The sequence below is a fragment of the Bufo gargarizans genome, chromosome 1 (assembly GCF_014858855.1).
Source record: "Bufo gargarizans isolate SCDJY-AF-19 chromosome 1, ASM1485885v1, whole genome shotgun sequence".
NCBI classification, from domain to species: domain Eukaryota; kingdom Metazoa; phylum Chordata; class Amphibia; order Anura; family Bufonidae; genus Bufo; species Bufo gargarizans.
In genome coordinates this window covers 742508603-742526936 of record NC_058080.1, presented here as the reverse complement: position 1 = coordinate 742526936, position 18334 = coordinate 742508603, and the positions used below count along the sequence as shown (strand labels likewise).

The 18334-nt window shown below is 46.5% G+C and overlaps 1 protein-coding gene and 1 pseudogene across 1 annotated transcript in view; one reads left to right on the top strand and one right to left on the bottom strand.

Annotated features, from left to right (window-relative positions):
- Nucleotides 1-18334, top strand: part of LOC122924957 — a 291897-nt pseudogene that overhangs the window by 3529 nt on the left and 270034 nt on the right.
- Nucleotides 1-18334, bottom strand: part of LOC122924959 (gastrula zinc finger protein XlCGF26.1-like) — a 125386-nt gene that overhangs the window by 34582 nt on the left and 72470 nt on the right. The gene's annotated exons all lie outside the window — the stretch shown is intronic.

Sequence of the window (18334 nt, the reverse complement as noted above, 5' to 3'; positions counted from 1 at the left end):
CTGCGTAGACGAGTCCCTGATACATTTTACCGGGCGCCTTGGCTTCAAACAATACATCCCAAGCAAGCGCGCCCGGTATGGGGTCAAATTGTATAAGCTCTGTGAAAGGGCCACAGGCTATACCCACAAATTTCGTGTCTATGAGGGAAAAGATCAGACCCTGGAGCCGGTCGGTTGCCCTGACTACCTGGGGAGCAGTGGGAAGACAGTTTGGGACTTGGTGTCACCCTTATTCGGCAAGGGGTACCATCTTTATGTGGACAATTTTTACACAAGTGTGGCCCTCTTTAGGCATTTGTTTCTAGAACGGATTGGCGCCTGTGGTACCACCCGTCTTGCAAGGGGGCAGAGGGCCGCACTGTGTAATGAAGAACTGCTCGTGGTGAAATGGAGAGACAAGCGTGACGTTTACATGCTCTTCTCCATTCACGCAGACACGACAATACAAATTGAGCGAGCAACCCGTGTCATTGAAAAGCCCCTCTCAGTCCACGACTATAACCTTCACATGGGAGGGGTGGACTTCAATGACCAGATGTTGTCTCCGTATTTAGTTTCCCGCAGAACCAGACGCTGGTATAAGAAGGTGTCTGTATATTTAATTCAATTGGCTCTGTACAATAGTTTTGTTCTCTACAGTAAGGCTGGGAGAACTGGATCCTTCCTCAAATTTCAGGAAGAGATCATCGAGAACCTCCTGTATCCAGGAGGTTCCGTGGCCCCAACCACCAGTGTAGTTAGCCGTCTACACGAGCGACATTTCCCCAATGTAGTTCCTGGTACCTCAACCCAACAGTCACCCCGAAAAAGATGTCGTGTCTGTAGCAGGAGTGGAATAAGGCGTGACACCCGCTATTTCTGTCCTGACTGTCCTGACCACCCTGCCCTATGCTTTGGAGAGTGTTTCCGGAAGTACCACACACAGGTACACCTAGCATAGGGATCATCTCACCAGGACAGGCACACAGGGCTATTAGGGCCCATTCACTCACTGCTGCTGCAAACGTCTCCTTTCACCTGGGACAAAGTGCATAACGCACTTCGCCACATCTTTGGGCGATTTGCGCTTTGCACATTGTCCCATGGGGAAGGAGAGGTTTGTTCTATAAAGGTAAAAAAAAAAAACACCAGTAAGCAAATGTTCAGTTAAAAAAGTTAAAGTTTACATGTTCTGTTGCAAAGTTAATAAAATTATTGCGTTGCGGCCTGGTTTTTTCTTTTTTTTTTTTTTTTCTTTTTTTACCTTCCAGGTGGACCAACCGATCTACCAGCTGCAGCACTGATGTGCATTCTGACAGAAGCATTGCGCTGCTGTCAGATTACACAAAAGTCGGTGTATGCGGCGCTGCAAGACGGGATTTTCTCCTCTGCAGTGACAGATACGTTTGCCGAGGCATACGAGCTGAGGAGGAGGCGGCGTTCCTATGCTTTGGCAAACACTTTGTATATATATATATATATATATATATATAAAAAAAAAAAAAAAAAAATCCCGGCAATGATTTATTCATCCACATCGATTGATGCGAATGGAGAAATCTGGTTTGCCAGGGCATACGAGCTAAGTGGGTATGGATGTTGGGCGGAGCTCCTATGTCCTGGCAGACGCCTTTCCCCTCCTTTTTTTTTTTTGGCAGAGATTTTTTCATCCACATTGATCGATGCGAATGAAGAAATCTGTGCCGTTCATTTTTTTCTTTCAGCCCAGAGGCTGAACGGAAAAAAAAATCTCATTACCTGTATGCTCAATATAAGGAGAATAGCAGAAACTCCTAATGCTGGCCATACATGTAATGATTGCGGAGACCCTCAAATGCCAGGGCAGTACAAACACCCCACAACTGACCCCATTTTGGAAAGAAGACACCCCAAGGTATTCGCTGAGGGGCATATTGAGTCCATGAAAGATTTAAATTTTTGTCCTAAGTTAGCGGAAAGGGAGACTTTGTGAGAAAAAAAAATAAATAAATCAATTTCCGCTAACTTATGCAAAAAAAAAAAAATTCTATGAACTCGCCATGCCCCTCATTGAATACCTTGGGGTGTCTTCTTTCCAAAATGGGGTCACATGTGGGGTATTTATACTGCCCTGGCTTTTTAGGGGCCCTAAAGCGTGAGAAGAAGTCTGGGATCCAAATGTCTAAAAATGCCCTCCTAAAAGGAATTTGGGCACCTTTGCGCATCTAGGCTGCAAAAAAGTGTGACACACCTGGTATCGCCGTACTCAGGAGAAGTTGGGCAATGTGTTTTGGGGTATCATTTTACATATACCCATGCTGGGTGAGATAAACATCTTGGTCAAATGCCAACTTTGTATAAAAAAATGGGGAAAGTTATCTTTTGCCAGGATATTTCTCTCACCCAGCATGGGTATATGTAAAATGACACCCCAAAACACATTCCCCAACTTCTCCTGAGTACGGAGATACCAGATGTGTGACACTTTTTTGCAGCCAAGGTGGGCAAAGGGGCACATATTCCAAAGTGCACCTTTCGGATTTCACCGGTCATTTTTTACACATTTCGATTGCAAAGTTCTTCTCACACATTTGGGCCCCTAAATTGCCAGGGCAGTATAACTACCCCACAAGTGACCCCATTTTGGAAAGAAGACACCCCAAGGTATTCCGTGAGGGGCATGGCGAGTTCCTAGAATTTTTTATTTTTTGTCGCAAGTTAGTGGAATATGAGACTTTGTAAGAAAAAAAATAAATAAAAAATCATCATCATTTTCCGCTAACTTGTGACAAAAAATAAAAAATTCTATGAACTCACTATGCCCATCAGCGAATACCTTAGGGTGTCTACTTTCCGAAATTGGGTCATTTGTGGGGTGTTTCTACTGTCTGGGCATTGTAGAACCTCAGGAATCATGACAGGTGCTCAGAAAGTCAGAGCTGCTTCAAAAAGCGGAAATTCACATTTTTGTACCATAGTTTGTAAATGCTATAACTTTTACCCAAACCATTTTTTTTTTTTGCCCAAACATTTTTTTTTATCAAAGACATGTAGAACAATAAATTTGGCGAAAAATTTATATATGGATGTCGTTTTTTTTTGCAAAATTTTACAGCTGAAAGTGAAAAATTTCATTTTTTTGCAAAAAAATCGTTACATTTTGATTAATAACAAAAAAAGTAAAAATGTCAGCAGCAATAAAATACCACCAAATGAAAGCTCCATTAGTGAGAAGAAAAGGAGGTAAAATTCATTTGGGTGGTAAGTTGCATGACCGAGCGATAAACGGTGAAAGTAGTGTAGTGCCGAAGTGTAAAAAGTGCTCTGGTCATGAAGGGGGTTTCAGCTAGCGGGGCTGAAGTGGTTAAGTCACGGAAACCAGCGCCGTACATGGATGGCACGGGTCCTTAAGGGACTGATGCCCCCATTAGTGCTCCCTATTATTAATAATACCCCTATTAGTGCCCCCCAGTAATATTAATGCCTCCATTAGTGCCCCCAGTAATATTAATGCCCCCATTAGTGCCTCCAGTAATATTAATGCCCCCATTAGTGCCCCCCAGTAATAATAATGCCCCCAGTAATATTAATGCCCCCATTAGTGCCCCCCAGTAATAATAATGCCCCCAGTAATATTAATGCTCCCAGTAATTAGTGCCTCCATTAGTGCTCCCCGTTATTAATAATGCCCGCATTAGTGCCCCCAGTAATATTAATGCCTCCATTAGTCCCTCCAGTAATATTAGTGCCTCCATTAGTGCTCCCCGTTATTAATAATGCCTCCATTAGTGCTCCCCAGTAATATTAATGCCCGCATTAGTGTCTCCCAGTAATATTAATGCCTGTCACATGGATTATCACTATTAAAGTAAAACTATTGCAGAGAAATCTCGTGTTGGCGAAGTACCAAAGACTGCCTGCGCCTGCGCACTTCATGTTTAACTGAGGGCATCAGCCTCAATGTGTCACTGGGCGTGCGCCTGCGCAAGATTTCTCCTCGTAGCTGAAGGCAAGTAAAAGCGGCGCTATCTCGCATCAGTGACGTAGCGAAGGGGGGGGGCAGTAACAACTGCGCTGATGGAGGCGTGGACTTTCAGCCCAGGTGTGCTTGGGCTCTGCAGGAGGGCGGGCCTGGGCACTGGATGGGGGCGTTCCTGGGCACCGTTGAAAGAAAATAACGCCCCTCTGGGCACCTTACTGCCTTATTTGCATATCATACAAAGATGATTTTCGCAAGATAGAAACAAGAGACACGCAAAATGAAAGGTACTTCAGGGAAAGAGGTGTCATCTTCTACATGGCAGTAGTTTTACTTTAATAGTGATAATAATTCATGTGACAGATTTCCTTTAATTCCTCCATTATTGCCCCCAGTAATATTAATGACTCCATTATTGCCCCCCAGTATTAATAATGCCCTCATTAGTGCCCTCCAGTACTAGTAATGCCTCAGTTAGAGCCCCCCAAAATTAATAATGCCCCATTAGAGGCCCCAGTATTAATGATGCCCCCAATAATAGTGGACCCCAATTATATCAATCAATGCCTCCATTAGTGCTCCGCTGAATTAATAATGCCCCATTAGTGCTCCCCAGTAATATCAATGCCCCCTTCTCCTCCATTTATTTAACCTTTATTCCTTTATTTTTTCATGAAGAAAACCAGCAATACGAGCCTTCTCCTGAATGACCACCAAGGATGGACAGGAAGGAGATCAGCAGAATATTAGACCTCACCTTGGAGATCATCTCCCTGCTGAGCGGAGAGGTAAACTTTTCTAGATTTCTCTCCTCTGTATTGTATTCTGTAACAAGTCAGACATCGGGGAGGAGAATCCATCATAGGAAGTGATAGGAAGAGTCCAGGGTCCTGGAGAACGGCCTCCAGACCTTCCAAGTGATGGAGAACCTGAAGATCAGCCCCCAATATGGTGAGTGATGTGTCATGTGACCAGTGACCAATAGTCATGTTGTAGGAGCCATGAGGAGGTAAGTAGGCACGTTGTACCCAGAAGGGCCGGAGGAGAGCACATGGCCCCTGAAGGGTTTATTCCCTAAGTGTCTCTCTCCATCCACAGGAGTACACAATAGTGAAGAAGACATCGGGGGACAGTGTGACTCCCATCATCCATCTCCAGGAGTCAGGAGGGCGGAGCAGGACCCCTCACCCCATCACAGAGCCTCCCCCTCACCCCCTGATACATGAGCAGAAGATCCTAGAGCTCATCCACAAGATGATGGAGCTGCTGACTGGAGAGGTGACACTGCTGGGAATGCTGGGAAATTCTCCAGTAACAGCACTGGAGGGGTCTGGGTGATGACGGTGTCATTGTGTTGTCAGGTTCCTATAAGGTGTCAGGATGTCACTGTCTATTTCTCCATGGAGGAGTGGGAGTATATAGAAGGACACAAGGACCTGTACAAGGAGGCCATGATGGAGGAGCACCAGCCTCTTATATCACAAGGTAAGAGCCGTCATGTGCAGTGTATACACGTGTGTGCAGTGACATGTAATGGAGGAGCACCAGCCTCTTATATCACAGGGTAAGAGCCGTCATGTGCAGTGTATACACGTGTGTGCAGTGACATGTAATGGAGGAACACCAGCCTCGTATATCACAAGGTAAGAGCCGTCATGTGCAGTGTATACACGTGTGTGCAGTGACATGTAATGGAGGAGCACCAGCCTCTTATATCACAGGGTAAGAGCCGTCATGTGCAGTGTGTACACGTGTGTGCAGTGACATGTAATGGAGGAGCACCAGCCTCTTATATCACAGGGTAAGAGCCGTCATGTGCAGTGTATACATGTGTGTGCAGTGACATGTAATGGAGGAGCACCAGCCTCTTATATCACAGGGTAAGAGCTGTCATGTGCATTGTATACACGTGTGTGCAGTGACATGTAATGGAGGAGCACCAGCCTCTTATATCACAAGGTAAGAGCCGTCATGTGCAGTGTATACACGTGTGTGCAGTGACATGTAATGGAGGAGCACCAGCCTCTTATATCACAAGGTAAGAGCCGTCATGTGCAGTGTATACACGTGTGTGCAGTGACATGTAATGGAGGAGCACCAGCCTCTTATATCACAAGGTAAGAGTCATCATGTGCAGCTACAAACCACAATGCTCCATTCACCAACCCCAAACCAAGATGCTCCTTTTGAGTTAAAATGATGTCCAGTTGGTGTTGAATGGCACACTGTGCTGGTGGAGTGCAGGGTCGGCTGCCAGACATGGTCGGGCTTTTCAAATTTTTACGTTTTGTTAAGTTGTGATTTACTGTATGTAATAAAAGTCATGGTTGGGTGTAAATCAGAAGGTTGAACTTTGTTATGAAGTTGTAAAAAGCTTTCTAAGGCTGGAATCACACATGCAGTTTTTGGTGCATTTTTTATTTATTTTTTGCAAAAGCCAGAACTGGATTCAAAATGTCTTCCTGCAGGATCAACTCCCAGCCTAATGTAAAAGTTATAAGTTTGTATACTCTTTAGTTTGGCAAAAATAACACAAATTTACATTTTTACCTTAACAGAAAATCACAGTAAAAATACTGAAAATGTCATGTTACCACTAGATGAAGATATCCTGCAGCGCTCTTCAGGGGAAAACCTCATTACCCTTAATGTACATCCAGGACTACACAGTACAGATCTGTCATATAATCCTCCTACTTATGAGGAACCTTCTCCTGATCAATCACAGATTGTTACCGCAAGTACAAGTCAGAAAGGGGGTGAAAGATTTCACCGTGGTAAAGAGTTGACAGAAATCTCGGGTCTTTCTACACACAGAATAATTCACACACAAGAGAATCCATACTCCTGCTCAGAATGTGGGAAGTGCTTCACAGAAAAATCACATCTTATTATACATGAGAGACGTCACACAGGGGAGAAACCATATTCATGTTCAGAATGTGGGAAGTGCTTCATAGATAAATCGAGTCTTGTTAGACATGAGAGAATTCACACAGGAGAAAAGCCGTATTCATGTTCAGAATGTGGGAAATGTTTTACACGGAAATCAAATCTTGTTGCACATCAGAAATTTCACAAAGGAGAGAAGCCATATTCTTGTTCAGAATGTGGGAAATGTTTTACACGGAAATCAATTCTTGTTAAACATGAGAGAATTCACACAGGAGAGCAGCCATATTCATGTTCAGAATGTGGGAAATGTTTTACACAAAAGTCTGATCTTGTTACACATGAGAGAATTCACACAGGAGAAAAGCCGTATTCATGTTCAGAATGTGGGAAATGTTTTACACGGAAATCAAATCTTGTTGCACATCAAAAATTTCACAAAGGAGAGAAGCCATATTCTTGTTCAGAATGTGGGAAGAGTTTTACATATAAATCAAATTTTGTTACACATGAGAGAACTCATACAGGAGAGAAGCCGTATTCATGTTCAGAATGTGGGAAGAGTTTTAGATATAAATCAAATTTTGTTACACATGAGAGAACTCATACAGGAGAGAAGCCGTATTCATGTTCAGAATGTGGGAAATGTTTTACACGAAAATCACTTCTCAATACACACGATAAAATTCACACAGGAGAGAAACTATTTTCCCATATTTAGCATATGTCGTTATTAGTGGATCTCAAATAGCCAATAGGACGGTTTGGTTTTGATGACATTTTCCCGCCTCCCAGAAAACAAAATTATATAACTGTGATCTGTGGAAGAAAAGTATTACTTCAAGAACAGTGAGGATGAACTGTCCCCATGAACGTTGCTTCTTATCACTGTATTCACACCTCCACCCCCACTGTGGGAGATTCCAGAGTGACATGAGGGAGAAGTAACGACGCTCCATGTAATAGTTTTATAACGTATGTGGACATATTAATATTTCATCTTCATCCAAACAGTATTTACAGATAAAATAAAGTCTTCTATTTGCTCCACGACAGCGTCACCATTGTCACTGACAGACATTGTCTTCTTGGCTCGTATTATACTTTCTCCTAGCGCTGTGACCTTCATTGCTCCTACAGACTAACCCTCCTGTGTGGCGTGTTAAAAAAAATATATTTTCTGCTTATTAAAGTTTCCCTCAAGTGCTGTCTGCTATAGTAACTTTCTTGAGACCACTTGTTTGTAACTTCCAGCTAAGGCTTTTTTCACACTCGCGTTAGGCTTGTCCAGCAGAGGAACAGTCTGATCTGTACTAATGTTTTCACTCGTGTGCTGCCAGAGGTCCGCCCCGGCCCCATTCACTATAATGGGGACCGGCCAGAGATCCAGCCGCAGCACGGCAAACCTGCCGCAGGCGGTTTGTTACGATATTCTAGAAAGTTCTGAGATGACAATATTCATGTAACACACACATTAAAACTGAAAAAAAACTCTCCCTAAAATGTCACTGGTTAAATTGCAAATTTTGCAATTAGTTTTGAAGTAAATATACTCAGGTGACTGAAATGCATTTTGACCCCTTAGGCCTCTTTCACACGGGCACCAGTTTTTTTGCCCGGATAAGAGCCGGGTGCGTTGCGGGAAAATGCGCAATTTTCCCGCGCGAGTGCAAAACATTGTCATGCGTTGCACTCGCGTGAGAAAAATCGCGCATGTTTGGGATTGATGTTCTGAAGATTGTATTATTTTCCCTTATAACATGGTTATAAGAGAAAATAATAGCATTCTGAATACAGAATGCATAGTAAACCAGCGCTAGAGGGGTTAAAAAATAAAATATATATTTAACTCACCTTAGTCCACTTGCTCGCGAAGCCGTCATCTCCTTGTGTCTCCTCTGCTGATGAACAGGACCTGGGGTGAGCTGCTGCATTAAATAGAGGTTAAGGACCTGTGATGACGTCACTCCGGTCATCACATGGTACGTCACATGATCTTTTACCATGGTGATTCACCATGGTAAAAGACCATGTGATGACCGGAGTGACGTCATCAAAGGTCCTTAACCTCTATTTAATGGAGCAGCTCACCCCAGGTCCTGTTCAGCGCAGAGGAGACACAAGGAGATGCCGGGCTTCGCGAGCAAGTGGACTAAGGTGAGTTAAATTATTTTTTATTTTTTTTAACCCCTCTAGCGCTGTTTTACTATGCATTCTGTATTCAGAATGCTATTATTTTCCCTTATAACCATGTTATAAGGGAAAATAATAATGATCGGGTCTCCATCCCGATCGTCTCCTAGCAACCGTGCGTGCACATCGCACCGCATCCGTACTTGCTTGCGGATACTATGCGATTTTCATGCACCCCATTCACTTCTATGGGGCCTGCGTTGCGTGAAAATCGGACAATATAGAGCATGCTGCGATTTTCACTCAACGCACAAGTGATGTGTGAAAATCACCGCTCATGTGCACAGCCCCATAGAAATGAATGGGTCCGGATTCAGTGCGGGTGCAATACGTTCACCGCACGCATCGCACCCGCACGGAAAACTCGCCCGTGTGAAAGGGGCCTTAGTGAAATGACTAATTTTATCCTTAAGAACCAGTAAAATTTTTCCCCTCTTTGTTCCTTCAGTCATGACTTTATGTTTTCTTCAATTTATCTATATGAGACCTTCAATTTTGCAGGACGCGTGGTAGTGTTTTTTTTTTTTTTTAAAAACCATTAGGGGCACATATAGTGTATGGAATAACTTTTATTATTTTATTTTTAGGGGGAAGATAAAAAAAAAAAAATGTTTACATTATTGTATTTTCTTTGATTTACTTTTACGGCATTCACTGTGGTAAAATATATTAGATTCCTCTCTAGATATCATCGTTATCACTATTACGGTAGCGTGTACCGGGTATCGCTAGAGAAGCTGTCTGCATATTGTATGGTACAGATAGGACATGGACTGGAGGGACAGAGAAAAATGGAAAAGCTTTATGTTGTTTGGGTGTTTGGGGCTCAAGTGTTTGCTGTGACTTATTTGACGCTGTGATTCAGATACTGGTAAATGTCTCGGTCAGGGCATCAATAAACGGCCTAATATGGCACAGAGAGGTGATTAGATGGACAAGCGCTCATCTTCTCACTTCTTTCCTTGAAAAAAAAAGAAAAATATGTGACAGTCAGACAGCGAGTATGCTTTCTTTTTTTTTTTTTAAACAGATCGTTTTCATTAACATTTTTTCCAAATTACAAATATGAAAAAGAAAATAGAAATCCTTCATGAGATATAGACTTGGGTAGACACAGTCCGGTTCATCATTCAGACAGATATTAAGATATTTTCATAAACGGCAACTAGTTATCAATAGAATTGAGCAAACACCTGGATGTTCGGGTTCGAGAAGTTCGGCCGAACTTCCCGGAAATGTTCGGGATCCGAACCCGATCCGAACTTCGTCCCGAACCCGAAGTCAATGGGGACCCGAACTTTTCGGCACTAAAACGGCTGTAAAACAGCCCAGGAAAGGGCTAGAGGGCTGCAAAAGGCAGCAACATGTAGGTAAATCCCCTGCAAACAAATGTGGATAGGGAAATGAATAAAAATAAAAATTTAATAAATAAAAATTAACCAAAATCAATTGGAGAGAGGTCCCATAGCAGAGAATCTGGCTTCCCGTCACCCACCACTGGAACAGTCCATTCTCAGATATTTAGGCCCCGGCACCCAGGCAGAGGAGAGAGGTCCCGTAACAGAGAATCTGGCTTCATGTCAGCAGAGAATCAGTCTTCATATCATAGCAGAGAATCAGGCTTCACGTCAGCCACCAGTGCAACAGTCCATTGGCATATATTTAGGCCCAGCACACAGGCAGAGGAGAGAGGTCCCGTAACAGACAATCTGGCTTCATGTCAGCAGAGAATCAGTCTGCATGTCATAGCAGAGAATCAGGCTTCACATCAGCCACCACTGCAACAGTCCATTGGCATATATTTAGGCCCAGCACCCAGGCAGAGGAGAGAGGTCCCGTAACAGAGGATCTGGCTTCATGTCAGCAGAGAATTAGTCTGCATGTCATAGCAGAGAATGAGGCTTCACGTCAGACACCACTGCAACAGTCCATTGGCATATATTTAGGCCCAGCACACAGGCAGAGGAGAGAGGTCCCGTAACAGAGGATCTGGCTTCATGTCAGCAGAGAATCAGTCTTCATGTCATAGCAGAAAATCAGGCTTCACGTCACCCAGCACTGTAAGAGTCCATTTTCATAAATTTAGGCCCAGCACCCAGGCAGAGGAGAGAGGTCCCTTAACAGACAATCTGGCTTCATGTCAGCAGAGAATCAGTCTTCATATCATAGCAGAGAATCAGGCTTCACGTCACCCACCACTGTAAGAGTCCATTTTCATAAATTTAGGCCCAGCACCCAGGCAGAGGAGAGAGGTCCCGTAACAGACAATCTGGCTTCATGTCAGCAGAGAATTAGTCTGCATGTCATAGCAGAGAATTAGGCTTCACGTCAGCCACCACTGCAACAGTCCATTGGCATATATTTAGGCCCAGCACCCAGGCAGAGGAGAGAGGTCCCGTAACAGACAATCTGGCTTCATGTCAGCAGAGAATTAGTCTGCATGTCATAGCAGAGAATCAGGCTTCACGTCAGCCACCACTGCAACAGTCCATTGGCATATATTTAGGCCCAGCACCCAGGCAGAGAAGAGAGGTCCCGTAACAGACAATCTGGCTTCATTTCAGCAGAGAATTAGTCTGTATGTCATAGCAGAGAATGAGGCTTCACGTCAGCCACCACTGCAATAGTCCATTGGCATATATTTAGGCCCAGCACACACACAGGCAGAGGAGAGAGGTCCCGTAACAGAGGATCTGGCTTCATGTCAGCAGAGAATTAGTCTGCATGTCATAGCAGAGAATGAGGCTTCACGTCAGCCACCACTGCAACAGTCCAATGGCATATATTTAGGCCCAGCACACACACAGGCAGAGGAGAGAGGTCCCGTAACAGAGGATCTGGCTTCATGTCAGCAGAGAATCAGTCTGCATGTCATAGCAGAAAATCAGGCTTCACGTCACCCAGCACTGTAAGAGTCCATTTTCATAAATTTAGGCCCAGCACCCAGGCAGAGGAGAGAGGTCCCTTAACAGACAATCTGGCTTCATGTCAGCAGAGAATTAGTCTTCATGTCATAGCAGAGAATCAGGCTTCACGTCAGCCACCACTGCAACAGTCCATTGGCATATATTTAGGCCCAGCACCCAGGCAGAGGAGAGAGGTCCCGTAACAGACGATCTGGCTTCATGTCAGCAGAGAATTAGTCTGCATGTCATAGCAGAGAATGAGGCTTCACGTCAGCCACCACTGCAACAGTCCATTGTCAGATATTTAGGCCCAGCACCCAGGCAGAGGAGAGAGGTCCCGTAACAGAGGATCTGTCTTCATGTCAGCAGAGAATTAGTCTGCATGTCATAGCAGAGAATCAGGCTTCACGTCACCCAACATTGGAACAGTCCATTGGCATATATTTAGGCCCCGGCACCCAGACAGAGGAGAGGTTCATTCAACTTTGGGTAGCCTCGCAATATAATGGTAAAATGAAAATAAAAATAGGATTGAATGAGGAAGTGCCCTGGAGTCCAATAATATATGGTTAAGGGGAGGTAGTTAATGTCTAATCTGGACAAGGGACGGACAGGTCCTGTGGGATCCATGCCTGGTTCATTTTTATGAACGTCAGCTTGTCCACATTGGCTGTAGACAGGCGGCTGCGTTTGTCTGTAATGACGCCCCCTGCCGTGCTGAATACACGTTCAGACAAAACGCTGGCCGCCGGGCAGGCCAGCACCTCCAAGGCATAAAAGGCTAGCTCTGGCCACGTGGACAATTTAGAGACCCAGAAGTTGAATGGGGCCGAACCATCAGTCAGTACGTGGAGGGGTGTGCACACGTACTGTTCCACCATGTTAGTGAAATGTTGCCTCCTGCTAACACGTTGCGTATCAGGTGGTGGTGCAGTTAGCTGTGGCGTGTTGACAAAAGTTTTCCACATCTCTGCCATGCTAACCCTGCCCTCAGAGGAGCTGGCCGTGACACAGCTGCCTTGGCGACCTCTTGCTCCTCCTCTGCCTTGGCCTTGGGCTTCCACTTGTTCCCCTGTGACATTTGGGAATGCTCTCAGTAGCGCGTCTACCAACGTGCGCTTGTACTCGCGCATCTTCCTATCATGCTCCAGTGCAGGAAGTAAGGTGGGCACATTGTCTTTGTAGCGTGGATCCAGCAGGGTGGCAACCCAGTAGTCCGCACAGGTTAAAATGTGGGCAACTCTGCTGTCGTTGCGCAGGCACTGCAGCATGTAGTCGCTCATGTGTGCCAGGCTGCCCAGGGGTAAGGACAAGCTGTCCTCTGTGGGAGGCGTATCGTCATTGTCCTGCCTTTCCCCCCAGCCACGCACCAGTGATGGACCCGAGCTGCGTTGGGTGCCACCCCGCTGTGACCATGCTTCATCAAAAATGACCCCTCTTACTCCTCCTCCTCCTCCTGGGCCACCTCCTCTTCCATCATCGCCCTAAGTGTTTTCTCAAGGAGACATAGAAGTGGTATTGTAACGCTGATAACGGCGTCATCGCCACTGGCCATGTTGGTGGAGTACTCGAAACAGCGCAACAGGGCACACAGGTCTCGCATGGAGGCCCAGTCATTGGTGGTGAAGTGGTGGTGTTCTGTAGTGCGACTGACCCGTGCGTGCTGCAGCTGAAACTCCACTATGGCCTGCTGCTGCTCGCACAGTCTGTCCAGCATGTGCAAGGTGGAGTTCCACCTGGTGGGCACGTCGCATATGAGGCGGTGAGCGGGAAGGCCGAAGTTACGCTGTAGCGCAGACAGGCGAGCAGCAGCAGGATGTGAACGCCGGAAGCGCGAACAGACGGCCCGCACTTTATGCAGCAGCTCTGACATGTCGGGGTAGTTGTGAATGAACTTCTGCACCACCAAATTCAGCACATGCGCCAAGCAAGGGATGTGCGTCAAATTGGCTAGTCCCAGAGCTGCAACGAGATTTCGCCCATTATCACACACCACCAGGCCGGGCTTGAGGCTCACCGGCAGCAACCACTCGTCGGTCTGTTGTTCTATACCCCGCCACAACTCCTGTGCGGTGTGGGGCCTGTCCCCCAAACATATGAGTTTCAGAATGGCCTGCTGACGTTTACCCCGGGCTGTGCTGAAGTTGGTGGTGAAGGTGTGTGGCTGACTGGATGAGCAGGTGGAAGAAGAGGAGGAGGAAGCCGAGAAGGTGAAGGTGGCAACAGGAGGCAAAGAATGTTGCCCTGCGATCCTTGGCGGCGGAAGGACGTGCGCTAAACAGCTCTCCGCCTGGGGCCCAGCTGCCACTACATTTGCCCAGTGTGCAGTTAGGGAGATATAGCGTCCCTGGCCGTGCTTACTGGTCCACGTATCTGTGGTTAGGTGGACCTTGCTACAGATGGCGTTGCGCAGTGCACACTTGATTTTATCGGATACTTGGTTGTGCAGGGAAGGCACGGCTCTCTTGGAGAAGTAGTGGCGGCTGGGAACAACATACTGTGGGACAGCAAGCGACATGAGCTGTTTGAAGCTGTCTGTGTCCACCAGCCTAAATGACAGCATTTCATAGGCCAGTAGTTTAGAAATGCTGGCATTCAGGGCCAGGTGGGAATTTACGCTTTCTCTCAAATGTTTGTGAGATGGAGAGCTGAACGCTGCCGTGTGACATGGTTGAGACGCTTGGTGACGGAGGTGGTGTTGGTGGTACATCCCCTGTTTGCTGGGCGGCAGGTGCCAACGTTCCTCCAGAGGCAGAGGAAGAGGCCGAGGCGGCAGCAGCAGAAGAGGGAGCAGGGGGAGCCTGAGTGACTTCCTTGGTTTTAAGGTGTTTACTCCACTGCAGTTCATGCTTTGCATGCAGGTGCCTGGTCATGCAGGTTGTGCTCAGGTTCAGAACGTTAATGCCTCGCTTCAGGCTCTGATGGCACAGCGTGCAAACCACTCGGGTCTTGTCGTCAGCACATTGTTTGAAGAAGTGCCATGCCAGGGAACTCCTTGAAGCTGCCTTTGGGGTGCTCGGTCCCAGATGGCGGCGGTCAGTAGCAGGCGGAGTCTCTTGGCGGCGGGTGTTCTGCTTTTGCCCACTGCTCCCTCTTTTGCTACGCTGTTGGCTCGGTCTCACCACTGCCTCTTCCTCCGAACTGTGAAAGTCAGTGGCACGACCTTCATTCCATGTGGGGTCTAGGACCTCATCGTCCCCTGCATCGTCTTCCACCCAGTCTTGATCCCTGACCTCCTGTTCAGTCTACACACTGCAGAAAGACACAGCAGTTGGCACCTGTGTTTCGTCATCATCAGAGACATGCTGAGGTGGTATTCCCATGTCCTCATCATCAGGAAACATAAGTGGTTGTGCGTCAGTGCATTCTATGTCTTACACCACTGGGGAAGGGCTAGGTGGATGCCCTTGGGAAACCCTGCCAGCGGAGTCTTCAAACAGCATAAGAGACTGCTGCATAACTTGAGGCTGAGACAGTTTCCCTGGTATGCATGGGGGTGATGTGACAGACTGATGGGGTTGGTTTTCAGGCGCCATCTGTGCGCTTTCTGCAGAAGACTGGGTGGGAGATAATGTGAACGTGCTGGATCCACTGTCGGCCACCCAATTGACTAATGCCTGTACCTGCTCAGGCCTTACCATCCTTAGAACGGAATTGGGCCCCACCAAATATCGCTGTAAATTATGGCGGCTACTGGGACCTGAGGTAGTTGGTACACTAGGACGTGTGGCTGTGGCAGAACGGCCACGTCCTCTCCCAGCACCAGAAGGTCCACTAACACCACCACGACCATGTCCACGTCCGCGTCCCTTACTAGATGTTTTCCTCATTGTTATGGTTCACCACAACAAAAATATTATTTGGCCCAATGTATTGTATTCAAATTCAGCGGGATATAAATTTGAGGCCTAGTATTTAGGCGCTGGGTGACCGGTATGGATTTACTAACAGAATTAGACTTGGAAATGCACAGTAGCGTGTGTGTGAAGTTATTCTTAATGACCCTATGTGCACCTTGAATATTATATACCCTTTTAGGGATAGATTTCAAATAGCTCTGATACAGCAGAAACCACTAAATTATGAAATTGCTAAATTGGGAATTGTATTTTAACCCTGAACAAAAAATGTGCTTTGACGGACACTAAATAACTTTCCCAGCCACAACAGGACAGCGGTAACGACAGATTTAGCGGGATATAAATTTGAGGCCTAGTATTTAGGCGCTGGGTGACCGGTATGGATTTACTGACAGAATTAGACTGGGATATGGCCAAAAAATAACCACACTATTGCTGGTTAAATGCACTTGGTGACGGGCGCAGCTTGCCCCTGATGTAGTATATGGCCAAAAAATAAACAGACTATTGCTGGTTAAATGCACTTGGTGTGACAGCTTCACCCTGATGTAGGCTTTAGCCAAAAAACAACCACACCATTGAGGGTTAAATGCACTTGGTCGCAGCTTGTGCTGGCGCACCACAAGACACAAAATGGCCGCCGATCACCCCAGAAAAAAGTGACTGACAAACGGTCTGGGCAGCCTAAAAACAGTGAGCAATTGAGTATCAGCAGCTCAATGATCCACAGCTGCAGATCGATCAATAATCAAGTCCTTTGGAGGAGTTAATCTGCCTAATCTCGCCCTACTGTCGCAGCCGCAACCTCTCCCTACGCTAATCAGAGCAGAGTGACGGGCGGCGCTATGTGACTCCAGCTTAAATAGAGGCTGGGTCACATGGTGCTCTGGCCAATCACAGCCATGCCAATAGTAGGCATGGCTGTGACGGCCTCTTGGGGCAAGTAGTATGACGCTTGTTGATTGGCTGCTTTGCAGCCTTTCAAAAAGCGCCAAGAAAGCGTCACAAAAGCGCCAAGAAAGCGACGAACACCGAACCCGAACCCGGACTTTTACGAAAATGTCCGGGTTCGGGTCCGTGTCAAGGACACCCCAAAATTCGGTACGAACCCGAACTATACAGTTCAGGTTCGCTCATCCCTAGTTATCAATAATACAGGCATGTTATACAGAGATATACCCATTCAACTGTGGTACAAAAGAGTATTGAATAAACCTCCCCTCGACCACCCACCCCCCCCTTTCCAGTGACAGGACGGGCACGCTGCCGCCAACACAGGTACAATGTATGATGGCACCGAGGAAGATGCAGCCGACACCCTAAGCACAAGCCCATTCCCAACTCTTACCATTAAAGGGGTATTCCCATCACAATGATCACTGTTAAATCTGCGCACGCCGGCACGGTACTATACAGGCCAGGGACAAGTTACCATGGTGCATGCGCGGCGGTGTGCACGTTCAGGACATTGTGTGGCTTCAGTCTTCTGCGCAAGCCCGGCCGGGAGAAGACGTCAATCAAGCCCAGCCGAATCCAGGAAGTGAACGTCGCGCTGGATGAAGGTAAGTATGAAAACTGATGATGGGAATACCCCTTTAAAAGCTATTTTTGGGACTTCACTCCAGGTCCTCCACCATAATTTCCCTTCCTAATCTAGTCTCATATATGCAGGTCCAATAAGTTCTAAGCTCCCCACGCTCCCACAACTTGTGCATTAGGGATGCAGGACTCTCCCCACATCTAGGGCACGAGGCATCGCTCCTAACCCCGATCCTGGACAGAAAGGATGGCGTCTGATATAAATAATTGTGATATACACTGGCCTTCACACAGTGATAACTGAGGTGTCAGTGCAAGTACTGCTTTCCATTGATCCTCCCCCTCCCATTTTTGCTTCACCCCCAGAGAATCTTGCTTCGCAGATTTCACAAACAGGTTCCTATATATGGATGATATTAGTCCGCTTGAGGAGACACATGTGAGAATTTGTTGCAACACTGGGACTGTCGTATAGGTAAGCGACACAGACCTTGTCTGAGCTTGGAATGCGTGTCTTCATTGCACAAATTGATAAGAGGCCGTATGAGGGAGGGCAAACCCATTCCTGAGTTGCTCAAATGATTTAAGCACAGCTTCTCTTTGCAGCTGGTATAGAAACCTCACACCCTTCCGTTCCCAGTTCAGGCAATTGAGGATTTCTCCATAGAGGAGTGACCTGAGTAAAGCCCCGAAACGACAGCAATTCCCGACACTTATGGCAAACCTTCGAAATCAAATTGAGGGTCGGATATCTCGCCACCCTGCCAGAGAGACCACCATTATGCGGTTTCTTTTCTTAGAGAGAATCCTTCAAGACGTCTGCTGCAGCCAATAATCAACAGTTTTTTTTACGTCCCTTCTATAGGGTATGTGCTCCAGCTCTCAGCATTAGTACTTCCTTAACCCCTTACGGACCTGCGCCGTACATGTGGGGCGCAGATGTTGGTGACTTAAGGACCAGCGCTGTATATGTACGGCGCGATGATCAGGCAGGTGCAGGAGAAGCG